General features: G+C 39.8%; 1 protein-coding gene across 1 annotated transcript in view; it reads right to left on the minus strand.

Moving 5' to 3' along the window:
• fhdc1 (FH2 domain containing 1) overlaps positions 1-13,416 on the minus strand; it is a 42,139-nt gene extending 28,723 nt beyond the window's left edge. Inside the window, exon 1 of the mRNA XM_047364373.1 lies at positions 13,093-13,416. The gene's annotated coding sequence lies outside the window, so the exon portion shown is untranslated. The remainder of the gene's footprint in view (positions 1-13,092) is intronic.
• Between the last annotated feature and the right edge of the window lie 4,084 nt (positions 13,417-17,500).

Genomic DNA, 17,500 nt, shown 5'->3' on the forward strand with positions numbered 1-17,500 from the left:
TCTTTCACTCACACCAAGGGGGCAAAGAGGCACATTCACATAGCATTGAGTCACTGCCGCTTCATCATTGTTTCCATGGCAATGCTCATTAGCAGAAAGCAGATTGCGTTAAGCTCAGTAGGACATTGCTGTTGAGGCAGTTTGCATCCGACCCCCTTGATCCAAACTTTTCTAAGCTTTTTATCATGTTTGGGTAATATGCTTGTTTCCCCATCTCTGATTGCTTTCTAACTGGGATTTGAATTTTACCAGTTTACTTAGCCAATGAAACATCTATGTAGTAATTTAGGTAGTCCTAAATGAGCTGGCTGAAGCAACAGTTTCTCTTTATCCTTCTGTGCTTTGGTGCAAACATTACAGGTGACCCTAAGGCATCAAACATGGAGATCCACGTCGCCTCACTTACACCATCTGATGAATAATAGATGATAACTTCAGACCTACTTGCTCTGAGATCCTCTCCCAAATGAAACTAAATGTTCAGCCCTCAGATTTTGAATAGGATTTGAACATGGGCCATTCTAACACATGTAAATGCTTTAATCTCAACCATTACACTGTAGTTCCAGCTGTATGTTTAGTGTTGTTGCACTGCTTTTCCCCCTACATGTACAGTTAATAGGACTTCCTATGGCTTTTTTATCTTCGGTTGTTCCCCTTGTGAATGTGAAAAACAAAATGTAAAAACATGTTTAAGCAGCATTAATGCTTTAACAAAACATTGTACACAAACAGGTTTGCACCCAAATAAACACATCGGAGGAGAAACTTTTATCTTCTAACATGAAAGCTGTTCCTCCCAATCAATATTATTTACAGTCAGACACAATACAGAAAGGTCTGGGATATCTTTATGCATTATCTGTTAATAGACAAATTAGCAAAGCTTTTAAAACTAATGTAAGTCAGAATAATTACAGCTATGTGTTCAAAGGCAACCCTAAGCTTCTGACATCTGCTCATATAGGTCACTAAATGCCATAAAATCCCCAAAGTCAGGGCACCTTTTAAGATTACCACATTGTAGATATCAAAAGGCATTTATATATTTAAAGTAAAGCCAAATTAAAAACCCTGTTTTTAATTTGTTTTCTTGGACCATCTGAAAAGGACATCATGTCCATTTGGGAACACTTGTTGCAACATTGGCCTATCTTCCTGATTTCCATGTGTTGTTCCAACAGAGAAAACGCACAATAGAATAATAACTAAGGCTGTTGTTGAAACAGCACACACAGACACACACACGGCCACAAAGCCAGCCCAAACACACACTAGCCAGGTTACTATTGCCCAGATACGAAAGACAAAAGAGCTGCCACTAAACACACACAGGGAGCAGAAACAGCAGCGTTGAGCTGAGCAGTGGGACCGTAGCTTTACATGGTAAATGTTACTGACTGTAGGGTGATCCTTAATGTATGCAGCTTTATTATTGAGGTACTGTGGTCAAGAAGTGTTGCTCCTTTAATAGACGAAGGGTTATCACCGTTCGTGTTAAACAGACAAAATGAAACAAAACTACGAATATATCTTTAGGCTGTTTATTACGTTGCGTCACCAGTTTTTCTATCAGTTAACCTGTCTCAGTAAAACAAATTGCACTGCACAAGGGAACCTTTTACTCCAAAAATCCTGGATTTCTTTAATACTTCCAAAGATTGAGCGCTTGTACCGTTGTGTCTGCACTTTCTAAGTAAACGCAGATCCTGATCAAGTAAATTATTCATTTCAATCAATAATAATAATTGTGATGATTTGTAGGTGTTTGAGTTTTGTTCTGGATCTTGCTCATGATTGTTTTCCAGGTGGTGCTTTAGTTAATTTCTTATTGGTTCAGATCCTTACTCATTTTGTTTATGGGGCATTTTAGTTCTGTTACTTTTGTAAGAAGTTTCCTTTGGATTTATTGTGTATCTCTGTTTAGTTCCTATCATGTTTTTCCAGTCTCAGCCACTGCCACCTTAATCAGCTTAATTTGGTCCACCTGCTTCATGCCTATCACTGCTTTCACCTGTGTGTTGCTCCATATCTACTCTTCTGGTCTGTCAACTCCCATCTATAAAAAGTAATTTCTAAGTCATGCCACTTCTAAAATATGAATACATGCCAACCTAAGTCATCCCATTGTAGCTCTGGCTGTATGTTTGGGGTTGTTGTGCTTGACAATTACACACCCACCCTATTCTCAAGTTGTTTCTACCCTTTACCAGCTTTTCTTCTATGGTTATCCTGTATTTAGTTCTTCCTTTCAACTCTGACCACCCTCCCTGTACCTGCGGTAGAAAAGCACAAACTAAACTGTGCTGTCACCCCCATGTTTTACTGTGGGGTTGGTGCATTCTGGGTGATGTGCAATGTTTTTCACTACACAGTGTTTTGCAGGAAGCCAAAAAGAGCACAAAAGGTGCAACTTTGGTGTCATGTGACCAGAACACATTCTTCCACATATTTCGGGTGTCCCCTACCTGGTTTATGGCCATTTTAAACTGGACACTATTTGGCTTTCTTTCAAAAACAGATTTTTTCTTTCTACTCCTCAAAAAGGCCAGTAATGTGGAGTCTGTTCTCCTGTTAACAGATACTTCCACCTGAGCTCTGGCTCTATGGAGCTCATCCAAATCTACCATGGGCCTCTTGTCAGCCTCTGTATTTAATACCCTCATTTTAGGTGAACAGCCAAATATTGGCTGGTTTGCACTTTTTAAATTTTTATGTTAAATATATATTTGCTCGGCAACATCTAGAAATCAGACTGCCAAGCTCGCTGCCCGTACAGAAATAAACAAACAAAAAATGTTTTACTGACACAATAGATTACTCAGGAAGGATTTACGTGGCCCGCACAAAACATTTTTCCCCCCTGTCACAAATCTGCAAAATCCACTTTAAGTAGATTACTAAAAGGTCTCTATTTGTCTAGAAAATAAGGCATGAATGCGTAATAAGGCCAAGGTACAGCATGGCACCACAAACCATGTGCAGCTCAGACTACAGTACCTCTAAACATAAGTTTATCTGTTAAAGAAAAGAGGCCAAGTACCACGACCTCTTTTACACCCTGTCCTACTTCACTATTTGAAAATATAATTTTTCTCTTTGAAACATTCCAAAATTTAATAAAATACAACAAAGAAACATAAGTTAAATATATCTGTAACATTTATGTTTGAATACTCACAATGAAATAGAACCAGCAAGAGTGCAGCAGCAAATCTATCTACTTGTGTGAATAACTATTAGATATTTAACTGGAGAATGTTTGTTTGTAAGGATGTTTTTTATTTAAAAAGCACAACACATCCAGTTCAAGGACATTTCACATAACTGTACATTTCGGTAGGGATGAATACAAATACAGACTCTTCCATCGGCATCACATATTAAGGTTACATATGAGTAATATATCACAATATGGTAAAAAGATATGATGAAAAAGTAAAACATGAATTGAGACATCTCTGTAGCTCAGTGAAGCATTCTTAAGGTCCTGCTTAGTCATCTGAACAGCAGTTGAAATGTCCCTTTTGGGACAGAATTCCAACTGGTGCCAAATTGAAATCTTGAGCTCTGTCTGGATGGGGAACTTAAAAGGACCAACCAGGACAGCCTTATAAAGGAAGTTCACCTGTGGGGCTGGCCCCGCCTTCTTCTCCTCCTGGCTGATGACTGTTTGGTACACCTTTGTGGTTTCTCAGGAGCATGTTTGTTTGTAAAAAAGTTTGTGGTGGGAGTTAGAGGACTAGGTAAGTTTGGTGTAACCTGTACATTTTTCACACATAGGTTCTTTTCTGTTAGATACACTAGGTAAGTAGGTTGGTGCCACCCATGTAATGTTTTGGAGCGCTTTTCTGGTCTGCTGCTGGTTTCAATGACTTGGCACAACCTAATGGTCTCTTTCTCCCCCACATTTTGTGTAAACCTTTTCTGGAGAATTTGTGTTGACAAAAATAAACCTGTCTTTCACCTATGCAATGACTATCAAGTTGCTGTGGTTGTCAGTTTACTGTTCTCCTTTCAGTCTAAGGGGTCATAACAGGGCTAAAGACCACAGAGCATGCAATGTAGTTTTGGCCTCGGATCTAACTTTTTACAACCACATAAAGTTGGTTGCAGACTCTGCTTACTATCATTTTAAAAACATTCCCAGAATAAAGGGTTTTGGTCTGTAAAGCACAAAATGGTCTTGAGACGAAATTAATTTCTGAGTTGCTTGTCAAGTATAATCCATGTGAACCCCTCAGCTCTTCAGCGACCTGCTTAATCAGTGCCTTTAGGACCAGAAGTAAACAAAGTAAGTCAGGTCCTAAACTTTTAATTTGTACGAAGAGGAATTGTTTTTTTTCTTAGATAAGGAAGGCCTAATTCTCGTATTTAGCACGTTTCTAATGAAGAACAGCACCAGAATGTTCCTTAAGCTGTTTAAATGAGCTTACCAACATCTAATAGTAACATCTACAGTTACAATAGCCAGGTTGTACAATTATATGATACAACTCAGCTGTTTAGCTGCATGCTGTTTTCTTCCTTCTATAAGAAGCGACTGTGCCAAAGCTCACACAATTACCACTAACACTGCTGCTGTTAGATTTTCAGAATGATATAATGAGCATAATCTGTATTTTTTTATTTTGTTTCTGTTCTATGGTCTGCGTTGAGTTATATGACATTTCATTGCACTTTATACTGTTTTTCCAGTGAATCTCTCTGCTGTGGGATCAATAAAGATGATGCAATCTTATCTTAAGCCAAACGATAAAACACTATATAAATATATAAATAGATTCCTGTCACTGTCATAATACTACCGCTTACATCATCTCTAAATTACTGCGACTTAAGATAAAAAAATGATAATGACTTCAATATGAACCTATTTAGGAGACATACAGTATCTGCACATTCGTCTAAAATGAGCCCTAAGAATTATAACTGTCCTAAGTGCTTCCTAAACACCTACACAGTAAGAAAATACAATATATTAGAGACTACAGTAGTAGATACAGTAGAGCAGTCCTCGGCCTGACATATCCCCCACAAGCTTAGCACAAATCTCCTAATAACAGCCTATGTCTGCAATGAGGTTTTTCACATTTTGAAGATTAAAGCTGCCAGTTTGCAGCGCACGCAAGCCAGCTCCGTCAATTACTGTTTGAGCAGGCTTCAGACAGGTTCAGCTAAGACCTCTATGACTAACCACCACACCTGCAGCCTGTCAGCTGACATGCAACTTAACATGGCATTTCGCCCCATCGTCACATAACAAACCCTAAAAGCGGCGCAAATCTCCAGCAAACAAAGAATCCAAGCTAATCCTCCTAATAACTGACCCGGCTGAAAGAAGAAACACCTCCCTCATTAAAATGTTGCAAGTTAGCAGCAGGTAATTTAGTGCTATATTCTATACATGAACTGGACCAGCATTAGGGACGTACATGCGTTTGTTAACACTGATATGCTCTTTTGTACTTTTTAAGAGAGCTGCGCAACCCAAAATATGCCAAGTCCTTCTTTTCCACTTTTCTTCCACTTCCTTCATACAGGTCCTTCTCAAAATATTAGCATATTGTGATAAAGTTCATTATTTTCCATAATGTCATGATGAAAATTTAACATTCATATATTTTAGATTCATTGCACACTAACTGAAATAGTTCAGGTCTTTTATTGTCTTAATACGGATGATTTTGGCATACAGCTCATGAAAACACAAAATTCCTATCTCATAAAATTAGCATATTTCCTCTGACCAATAAAAGAAAAGTGTTTTTAATACAAAAAACATCACCCTTCAAATAATCATGTACAGTTATGCACTCAATGCTTGGTCGGGAATCCTTTGGCAGAAATGACTGTTTCAATGCGGCGTGGCATGGAGGCAATCAGCCTGTGGCACTGCTGAGGTCTTATGGAGGCCCAGGATGCTTCGATAGCGGCCTTTAGCTCATCCAGAGTGTTGGGTCTTGAGTCTCTCAACGTTCTCTTCACAATATCCCACAGATTCTCTATGGGGTTCAGGTCAGGAGAGTTGGCAGGCCAATTGAGCACCGTGATACCATGGTCAGTAAACCATTTACCAGTGGTTTTGGCACTGTGAGCAGGAGTCAGGTCGTGCTGAAAAATGAAATCTTCATCTCCATAAAGCTTTTCAGCAGATGGAAGCATGAAGTGCTCCAAAATCTCCTGATAGCTAGCTGCATTGACCCTGCCCTTGATAAAACACAGTGGACCAACACCAGCAGCTGACACGGCACCCCAGACCATCACTGACTGTGGGTACTTGACACTGGACTTCTGGCATTTTGGCATTTCCTTCTCCCCAGTCTTCCTCCAGACTCTGGCACCTTGATTTCCGAATGACATGCAGAATTTGCTTTCATCCGAAAAAAGTACTTTGGACCACTGAGCAACAGTCCAGTGCTGCTTCTCTGTAGCCCAGGTCAGGCGCTTCTGCCGCTGTTTCTGGTTCAAAAGTGGCTTGACCTGGGGAATGCGGCACCTGTAGCCCATTTCCTGCACACGCCTGTGCATGGTGGCTCTGGATGTTTCTACTCCAGACTCAGTCCACTGCTTCCGCAGGTCCCCCAAGGTCTGGAATCGGCCCTTCTCCACAATCTTCCTCAGGGTCCGGTCACCTCTTCTCGTTGTGCAGCGTTTTCTGCCACACTTTTTCCTTCCCACAGACTTCCCACTGAGGTGCCTTGATACAGCACTCTGGGAACAGCCTATTCGTTCAGAAATGTCTTTCTGTGTCTTACCCTCTTGCTTGAGGGTGTCAATAGTGGCCTTCTGGACAGCAGTCAGGTCGGCAGTCTTACCCATGATTGGGGTTTTGAGTGATGAACCAGGCTGGGAGTTTTAAAGGCCTCAGGAATCTTTTGCAGGTGTTTAGAGTTAACTCGTTGATTCAGATGATTAGGTTCATAGCTCGTTTAGAGACCCTTTTAATGATATGCTAATTTTGTGAGATAGGAATTTTGGGTTTTCATGAGCTGTATGCCAAAATCATCCGTATTAAGACAATAAAAAACCTGAAATATTTCAGTTAGTGTGCAATGAATCTAAAATATATGAATGTTAAATTTTCATCATTACATTATGGAAAATAATGAACTTTATCACAATATGCTAATATTTTGAGAAGGACCTGTATAACTTAACTTGTCAGCTTTGGCTTGATGTTCCAGCCAGCCAGAAGTAGCAGGATCAAACAAAAACATAATTAAGGTAAAGATATTTGCACTTCTTATCCAATCATTCTTGTCCAATAATATGGAGCAGAAAACAATTATGCTTACACTCACACATAGAATCAATGTAGACTTAAAGTAAGTAAACGAGTAGAGTATTTCAAAGTATAACTTGTAGACTAAAAGTGTATTTGTTGCTACTTTTTTGTAAATATCATTGATTTGCAATGCCGCTCGATAAATTTCAACTCGAGATGCACAGAGGAAAACAGTAACTGGTCGGATAATGATGGATGGAACCTAAAAAATCCGATCTCCTCTTCAAATTAGCGAATTTTCCCTAGTGGTAGCAGTAACCTCACTTTTCAGATTGGAAGTAGGTACAGAGGGAAGCAGGCTCTAAGTTATCAATTTTCTGCATCAGTAAGATGTTTAAAAACAGAAGTCAGAGAAGGCACAAAAGATGGATGCTTCTTAAAAGCAAATGATATTTTCTACAGAGGCATGAAAGGCTGCCACAACAGAGAGGTGGGATGGCTACTGGTATTTTTTCCAGATTCCCCATATCATTCTTTTGCAGTTTGTTGTTTGCATTTATACAATTTTCCACGTAGCAATTCATGACTTCTTAATATAAATATGACATGACACAGAGTCTGTTATCCTTAGCCACACTTCAAAAAACAAAAATAAGAAAACATGCCACACACACAGCTGAAGCTGTAACAAACAAGGCTGGACAAGAACCCAAGTTTGTCTGGTCACTGAGAATACCAGGAGTAGTAATAAATGTGAGAGGATGCTGTAAGTTTTCATACATGCTTCCTAAAATGTAAAGGGTGGCTTCTAAGCATGCATTCGTTACAAAATATTGGAATGTATCTTTAATACAAAAAAGAAATGCAATAAAATAGATTCTTAGATTCTGAACTTTAAAACTTAGGGAAATTGTATTGGCAAGCTTACGGTCTTTGTTAGACGACTTAAAGACAAATGAAAAATGAAATATTGAAGGAGTTGATTGTAAAATGGTACAAAAGAAAGCTTTTTGCTGTGCTGATTGCACCGAGTCACTGTCTTTGCAGCAGTCTCTCAAACTGAGAAAACTAATACATTAGTGTTATAATGCAAGTTTAGTTAAACTGTGTTCTTCAAATAAGAATGAAGTCACTAAGTATCAAAATATTTAACTCGGCCTAAAACAGTGAATCCAACATGTGCTGGAAAATCCCACCTGACCACAGAGGCAGCAGCGAGGGTATCCTTGACAGGGCTTTTTCCAGAAGCATTTGGTATCACTGAATAAGCCCTGAATAACCAACTAAAATATACAACAAGAAAAGGAAACCACATAAAACAAACCCTATTCCAGACAGGTAATGATGAGGCTACAAGGGCTGAGCATCCACAGATCACAAGAAGAGCTTTGAATTTTTCCAGCTTCTGGTCTTTTGTTAAGAGGTGATCAGTGTCTGACCTGCAGCCTGTCCCTCCTCTGGCTCTGGTGCCCAATTGTTGCTTTAGCAATCCGACCCGCTACCAAGATCAGCTTTAGGCAAATCTGCCTCTTGGTTTCACAGCCCTGCGGTGTTGCAGAGCCAAGTCCACCACAGCAGCTCACTGATTAATCACACAACTATGAGCACAACAACATGGGTACTAAAAACCAGGCCTGACAGCTAGATGGAAGTAATGAATGAGACACAAGTTGTGGTGATAAAACCTACAAAGTGACAAATAAAGCAGCTGCTCAGGTCACTATAGAGATAACTGCGAGGTAACAAGGAGAGAAAGCAAACATGTTTACATGACACTGGGGAATAGTGTTTATCCAAAAGTGCTTTAACACCTGCGTGATACTACCTACAGGCTAACTCACAGACCCTGTATGCATGAAAATATTTAGCTTTCAAAGACCCTGACTCTTTTGTAATCAAAATGGTCAAAATTAATAATTCTTCAATCTTTATTAAGGTATTTCAAAGATTTTCTTTGGACTTTTCTTTGGACAAAAAAAAACAAGTTTTAAAAGAAACCTTTAGGCAGTTTGTTTGTAGCAACCTGTCACACAGGTAAAATGTGTTCCTATTTCTTTAAGAGATGCATCAATTAATCAGCTGTTGACTGGAGTCAGATGATTTTAAACTTGACTTATGATGACTGACCAGTGGAAAACGAAAAAATCCAATCTCTTTCCCCTGAGTGAACGCACCATACCTGCTACCAAATCACTTTTCTGTGTGGATGCTGTTACTGTGGGAAGAAGTCTCAGTTACCAACTTTCAGTGTTAGCAAGGTGAAGTCTAACAAAGCACAGAGATGTAAGAAGCCACTTAAAATGAAAATGTCTTGCCAATAACATGACAAGACATGTCTGCACTTCATTCAAGCTACGATTTAAACAGTGAGTTAGACTTTCAACAGATAACAGGAAGGCTAGAGCAAAATTATGCTGTAATCCTTTTAGCTTTCAACATGTTAGATTTAGAAATGTTAGCAGTTTTTTGCAAATCTCAGAGTTAAGCATCTACATTTTCTAGGTCAATGACACACAGTACACACAAAACAGTTTTTTTTACAGTTGGTAAGGCATGTTAACTGGTTATAGTGATAAAACAGTGTATTATCCTAACCCTAAAGAGAACTTAGAATCGGCTAAAATCAACACCAGCGAGAGAGAGATTTACAAAAGCACGAGGTCGGAAATCGGCTGGAAAACTCAGATTGATGCATTTCCAATTTCTCAGGCCCTGTTTGCATCTTCGCCATTTCATACTTTTGCAGTCTTGGTCATTTCATTACAAACTTTTTTAGAAACAAAAAGGACTCATCTGCTACACAACATTTAATACAGATAATGGGACAGTTTGTACCCATCTTGGGGGACATTTTTCATCTTATCAGACAGCTGATGATTTAAAGTCATTATCTATAGTCTACTTATTGCCTGTTTAGAAAGGTGGTTATGTGACTCCAATGGACATCAGCTCTCAGCAGAAGATCTTACACAGGTGTTCCGGTTGAATATCGAGTCATCACCTTTTCATAGGAGTCAATCGGCCCAAACAGAGATCAGAACTGCTGTCAATAGATTTTGTATTTAATTGAAACTTTACATGAAATAAAAAATAAAGTAAATTCTTAGAGAAATTTTAACGTTTTACTCATTATTTATCCCCATAACTTGTTTAAAAACTTACCTACTAAGAGAAATAAACAAATACGCAAAGCTTAAGTATATTAAGTATGAAATGGAAGGAGGCTGGGATGAAATAATTCCTGTGTGGGAAAGAGGGGTACAAACTGGTGAATGGGCTAATTGGCCAGGAGCCATACATAATATACTAATATGAAGCAATAATGAGGACTGGATTAAAATTATTAAAACAAAATCTTGCATATGTCTGCAGAAGTATGGTAATGACCACAAAGGTAATTAGACAGTGTAGCGGCTTGTAACCAAAGTGACGAGAAATTAGGGTTGTTTAGGGTTGAGCTAAGGTTTTACTTAACTCAGGTATTTATTGCCTCAACCATTGAAGGATCTGGTTTAAAAGATTTTTTCTTTTGCAGTTTGTGTCATTTCTTTGTTCCTTTACAAACTTTGGAGCAATTAATCAAACAGAACCATTCATCTTTTTTTCTACTATCTTTCTGTTTTTGCTGCTTTTGTTACATCATCGCAAAGAGAAATTTGACTTAGAAAGAAAGGCTACATTTTAAGAGAACAAAGAATAATCAAGTCACCCAAGCGGCCAACGGCTCACTGCTCCCACAAAGATAAATCAAGTCCCCTCAGTGTCTTCCTCGTCGCTGTGACGTCAGAGAAGTGAGTTTTCTGTGTTACTCTCAGCCTCCACAGCAACCAGAGGGGGTGTCACCATGCTCCTCACTCACTTAACCCAGCAAAATACCCAATTTACTTTTTTTTTTTTTTACACAAGGGTATTGTTCCAAACACTTGAATGTGCTGCACCGTAAATCATTTTGGCATGGATAAAAGTGTAAAAAAGAGCCAAGACGCCAAGACAGCTGTGGTCTGAGGCGCAGGACGGAAGGAACAGGAGTGGATTTATAAAGCCAAACATGTTCAAATGAAAGGAAGGTAAGCTATGCTAGTGTCACCTCAACAACGAGGCAACAACATAACCTACCAAGTGTCAGTGTCTTGTAAATATATCCATATCTCCTGAACTTTTTCAGATTTTGACACATTGTAACGTCAAATTTCTGAGTTTTTTTTTTGGGGGGGGGGGATTTAGGTGACGGATGTGAAGTGGGGGAAACGTTTCTCTACCTTGACTTCCATTTGTATTCAACCTCCTTTACTCTGACACCCCTAAATAAATTCCAGTGCAACTAATTGCCTACACTCCTTGTATAATTTAATAAGTAAAACATTGTGGTGTGAGCATCATGCTGTGGGGATGGTTTTCTTCAGCAGGAACATGGTCAGTGTTGATGGGAAACTGTATGAAGCTAAATATAGGACAGTCCTGGAAAAAAACTGTTAGAGGCTGCAAAAGACAGCCCTGACAACAACTCTAAACATACAACCACAGCTACAATGGAACCATTTAGATCAAAGCATGTTGATGTCTTAGCAGGGCCCAGTCAAAGTCCAGATCTTAATCCAGTTGAGAACATGTGGTAAGACTTGAAAATTGCTGTTTACAGTTGCTCTCCAAGCGGTCTGATCGAGCTTTAGCCATTCAGCAAAGACACGTGCGAAACTGGTAGAGACATACTCCTAAAAGACCTTCAGCTCTAATTGCAGCAAAAATAGGATGTACAAAGTATTGTCTTAAGGGTGCTCAATGTGAATGCACGCCTCAACATTCACATCAACTCTGACCAACTCTGTTCCTTGGCCCTGCTGAGGAAATCACCCCCAAAGCATGATCCTACCACTACCATAGTTAACAGACAAAATTACATACAAATGGACTCTTACTTAATAATTACGTGACTTCTGAAGGCAATCATTGCACTGGATTTTATTTAGGGGTATCAGAGTAAAGGGGGCTGAATGCAAATGCATACCAATTTCTTTGGATTTTTATTTGTAAGAAATATAGAAGCGAACAAATATTTTCCTTCCACGTCACAATTATGCACTACTTAGTATTGGTGTATCACACAAAAGCTCATAAAAATACATTAAATTTTGTGGTTGCGATGTGACAAAATGGGAAAATGGGAAATACTTTTGCAAGGCAACTTAAATGAACTTAACACCAAGACTTAAAACCTGTAAACTACAGTAGCTGAAACTGAATTTGTGAGACATCTTTGAAGCAAATAACTTGAGCATTTCTGTGGATTACTAAAGTAGAAAACATTATGAAATATTCCTGAAACTCAGAAAGAATAACTGGGTTAGTTACAGGGAAATTTACATTCAAACAGAGGCTTCATGTAGTGATAAACAGGGAACTTGCTGTTTATAAGATGTGAAATTAAGAGTATCTCTCACCTTTATCTTCCATTTCTGCATTATAAACACAATGTTTTAAATCTATTTTGTTTACATGTTACAGCTTGTTAATACACCTACTGAGATCTGGATTTCGACTGAACCTAATGTTATTCGTCTAAGTACTGTTCTGCCTAAAATAAATATATTAAGCGAATATTATTCCTATGTTTCAGTTGTGAATGAGCTTAAAACACCAGAATCAAGGATACTGCTGTAATGATGTCATTTTGGACGTGGACTGCATTGCAGGACACATCATGTATCGCTTTAAACAAACAAACAAACAAACAAACAGGTGTACAGCAATAAAACGCCCCAGGACAAATGTGTTGTCACAATACGGCGACTTTCCACGACAGAGTTGATTGCACACTGCACATCCACGCACAGCATGATGCGGCGGTACCATCCTGACTCACTTACCGGACAGAGGAGAAAGGGCTCCGTCAGGACTCGTATTCCGCTCCGACACCTTTTGGAGTTAGAAGGAGGCGTCTTTCGGAGGAGAAATGAGTCTGGCTTCAGATGGATGCGGAGCTCAGGTGAGCTGCTGGCGTCCTGGCCGAGCAGCAGCGCAGACAGACCGAGCAGCGACGGCGGAGGCAGACTGTGGCTGTGACCTGAGCTTCCTCGTAACGTGATTGGGCCAGGTGGAACAGGCGCGTTCACGTACCGAGCGTGTGACCGCTGGTGCAATAACAAATCTGGTGGCTCAGGTGGGCTGATTTAGGTCCAGTTCCGGTCAGTGGTTGACATGCCCTCATTTCGGACACTCATGTCATATTAAAATATGGAGGTTATTCGTTTGTTTCTACAGTGGCTGTTTTTGAGATGGGCCATATGGACAGTTGTCCAGAGCGGCATTAGAAAGGGGGCGGGGTGACCTTCTCTAGACATTTGAGTGCACATGTCCAACTTTCAGTGTTTCCTACAGCACAACCTGCTGTTCCCAAACAAGAAGCTTAACAGCAAATGCACAACAGGTGTTTGATGCACGAGTCGACCAATAAATGTCCTGGTTCAATCAGAACTGATATTTAAACAGTCCTCATTATAACTGTTCATATTTTGACATCATGAGACCAAGACGCCATAAACAGGATGTTCTTAGACAGAAGTGACCACTGAGCAGAGTGACATCAGAAGGTTGCAACAGAGACAGAGAGAGACTGAAAGAGTCACAGAAAGGCATAGAAGTAGACGTCTTCTAGCCAAATACCACACTGATGACTGCTTCCTTGTGCAATCATTTGGTTCTGCAGGACCAAATGATGATTGCCACTCAACTCCTGGCACATTTATGGGAGGTGAGAGAGGTGCCCAAGTGTCACGTCAGATCATTTGAAACCGTTTACATCATAGTGGTCTGCATGCTAGTCAACCTGCAAGGGTACCTGTCCACACCACCAGGCACAGGCATCATCGTCTTGCATGAGCCAGGGAGCGTTTATGGTGGACAACGGACCAGTGGGCCTCAGTGCTGTTGATGAAAATCAATTCACATTGAGCAGATATGATGGCCGCCCGCCACCAATATTGGAGACGTCAAGGAGAGCACTATGAAACAGCCACTGTTGTCACCAAATGAGCCTTTGGTGGTGGTGGTATTACAGTGTGGGCAGAGGTGTCTAGTCAATACAAAACTGGCCTTCATTTATACTATCCATACTACCTGAGTAACATCATTAATCTAGTCATTGTTCCCCTGCACGAACAACATGGGTCTAATTTAATCTTCAGGGAATGCTCCACCTCATCACGGTCGCATCAGTAGGGAACAGCTGCTGGAGCCTCAGGTACCTAAAAGGAAGTGGCCTTCACTTTTTCCAGACCTGAATCCAACAGAAACCTGTGGGATCAGCTGAGACGCCATCTAGAGGCTTGTAACTGTGTACCCCAGAACCTCAATGACCTGAGGGCTGCCCTTTAAGAAGCGTGGGATGCCATGCCTCAGCAGACAATAAATCGACTTGTGAACGGCATGAGACGTCGTTGTCAAGCTGTAATTGATGCTCAAGAGCACATGACATGCTATTGAGACACTGACATTTTTTGTTGTGGTATACCCACCACTGTTGTTGGCTTTTGTTTCAATAAATTGTTTAACATTAAGAAATCACAATTGTATACTTATATTGCCCTTGTTTCATGATATATCACTGTAGATTTAACTTTTTATGTTTTCCATACATTCCTTCCGAAAGGCAAATATCCCTAACCTTTTGTGAGTAGCATATTTAATTTATCCATCAGTTTTCCTTGAACAAGTTTCGTATTGCTTTTATGCACGATCACTCAATGCAGAGTTGGCGTCCCCTTCTTGCTGCTGAGAACAGAGACTATGTTATGTGCTTTGTATATAACTGCACTGAATTTTATCCCACCCCAGCATTCAGATAATATCCTGCATTTGACTGGTTGGAGGTAGCAGGAGTGATCTGCTTCACTTGAACAGCATGTTCTCTCGTCTTTTCAATTTTGAAATGTGGTTAAGGCTAATTTGGTTCATGGTTTACCTGATAAAGCTATGACCTTATTAGAAGTTGCTAGTCTTTCTAATCAGCTTAAAAAGTATGTATTAAAAAGATGATTCAGTTACATTTATTATACAGGAATTGTTAGGGGGGCATAATGGTGGTGCTGGTCATTATTTTGAAATGTTGGATTTTTTTCCCCTCATCTTAAATTAATGCTAGAGGTTTTTAATATTTTTCCATAGTAAGGTTATGCTTCTGCAATGTAGACATTTGCATGAAGGTTTTCTGCACATCGCTACCAGGGTACCAGTAAAGGTGGAGGTCACTGTACAAGGTAGCACCAGGCAGCAACCAGAGGCCTATTTTTTTTAAAATAAATGGACATTGTTTTTCTTTAAACAAAGCTTTTTATGGCTGCACGGTGGTGCAGTTGGTAGCACTGTTGCCTTGCAGCAAGAAGGTCCTGGGTTCGATTCCCAACCGGGGGTCTTTCTGCATGGAGTTTGCATGTGTGGGTTCTCACCGGGTACTCCGGCTTCCTCCCACAGTCCAAAGACATGCCTGTTAGGTTAATTGGTCTCTCTAAATTGCCCTTAGGTGTATGAATGAGTGTGTGCATGGTTGTATGTGTGTTGCCCTGTGATGGACTGGCGACCTGCCCAGGGTGTACCCCGCCTCTCGCCCATAGACTGCTGGAGATAGGCACCAGCTCCCCTGCGACCCACTATGGAATAAGCAGTAGAAAATGACTGACTGACAAAGCTTTTTATGAATGAAAGTTTAGAACGGCCCAATCTAATAAAGCACTATTAAGATCACAAGTACACAGAGACTGTTTACCCTTACCTGTTTAAATCCAAGATTATGAGTACAATTGTAATGCTAGTCATTCATCTCCTTTTGTTCCCTGAAAAACCGTTTGCTCCAGACAGCGTGGTGTTCCAACAGGCCACGTCTAAACTGAAAATGCACTTCCAGATAAAACATGTTGCAGATGCTATGATCAACATTGTCAAAGCTTTTCTGGGGATTATCCAGATCCTGTCAAATGTTTAGCTGTGGGTGTGGTGGACTTGTGGAAACCTAAAGCATGGCGGGGGGCATGAAAGCACCTGGATTTAAGTAAACTCAAACAAGTTCCATTGAAACGGCTCCAAACGTCTGGCCAATGTGAACCAATGTATCAACAGAGCATGAGTTTTACAATAAGCCACTGCTGTCTGTAGGAAAATGGTTAAAATACAGGATGGGACAAGTTACTTAAAAAATGCCATTGTAAATTCTTGTAGAGCATGTCTTTAGCACTCAGGGATGTAGTTTCTTTTCTAACATTACAGTACCTTGCAAAGGCCTCCCTACTCCTAGACGTTTCTCACATTTTATGACAATACAACCACAAGTTCAATGTACTTTGTTAGGTCTTTGTGATACACAAACACAAAGCAGTGCATAATAGTGTAGAGGAGGATCTGTTTTCTTTAATAAAATATGAAAAGTGTGGCATAGATTTGATTCAGTCCCTTTATTCCAATGCCACTAAATTAAATTCAGCTAATTAATAAAGAAAATTACACACAGATGAACTCAGCTGATGTGTGATGGCCTCAGAGGTTTGTTGGAGAACATTAGTGAATAAACCGCATCATACAGACTCAAGTAGAGAGCAGACAGGTCAAGGATCAAGTTGTAAAGACCTGGAGTTGGAAAACAACAGTCAAAGCTTTGGAGATCTTAGAAAATGGAAAGAGGATGGCACAGATGCAAACCTACCAAAACATGGCTGTTCACATACAGGGCAAGGAGATCATTTATAAGAGAAGCAGCCAAAAGGCCCATGGTGACTCAGACAAGTTAGTTGACTGAACAAATAATAGTCAAACACTTTTTAAATCTGGTCTATATGGCCATAAGAAGTCCTGTTTGCCACAAGCCATGTCGAGAACAAAGAAAACATCTGGAAAAAGGTGATCTGGTCAGATGACACCAAAACTGAACTACTTTGGCAAACATGCAACATTGTGCACATCACCCTGAACACACCATCCCCAAAATTAAATATGGTGGGAGCAGGTCTGCTGTCACAAGCCTTAAATTTAAAGTAAAACTCCGAACGTGGATACAGAAAGAGAAAGTTTTATTTTCACAACATTCAGAATATTTTCAACTCAACATTTGTTAATGTTACATTATTACAAAAGGTTGATATTCACTAGAACACAGTGGTACTAGAATATTATTCTGGAGACTTTCAAGAAAAATAAGACAAGTGGCTGCATGGTCAATCTAACATTAAAATATAGATTACAAATATATATATATATATATTTCAAGGAAATGATCTTGTACAAGATTCA

Source organism: Girardinichthys multiradiatus, chromosome 5 (genome assembly GCF_021462225.1).
Source record: "Girardinichthys multiradiatus isolate DD_20200921_A chromosome 5, DD_fGirMul_XY1, whole genome shotgun sequence".
NCBI lineage: Eukaryota > Metazoa > Chordata > Actinopteri > Cyprinodontiformes > Goodeidae > Girardinichthys > Girardinichthys multiradiatus.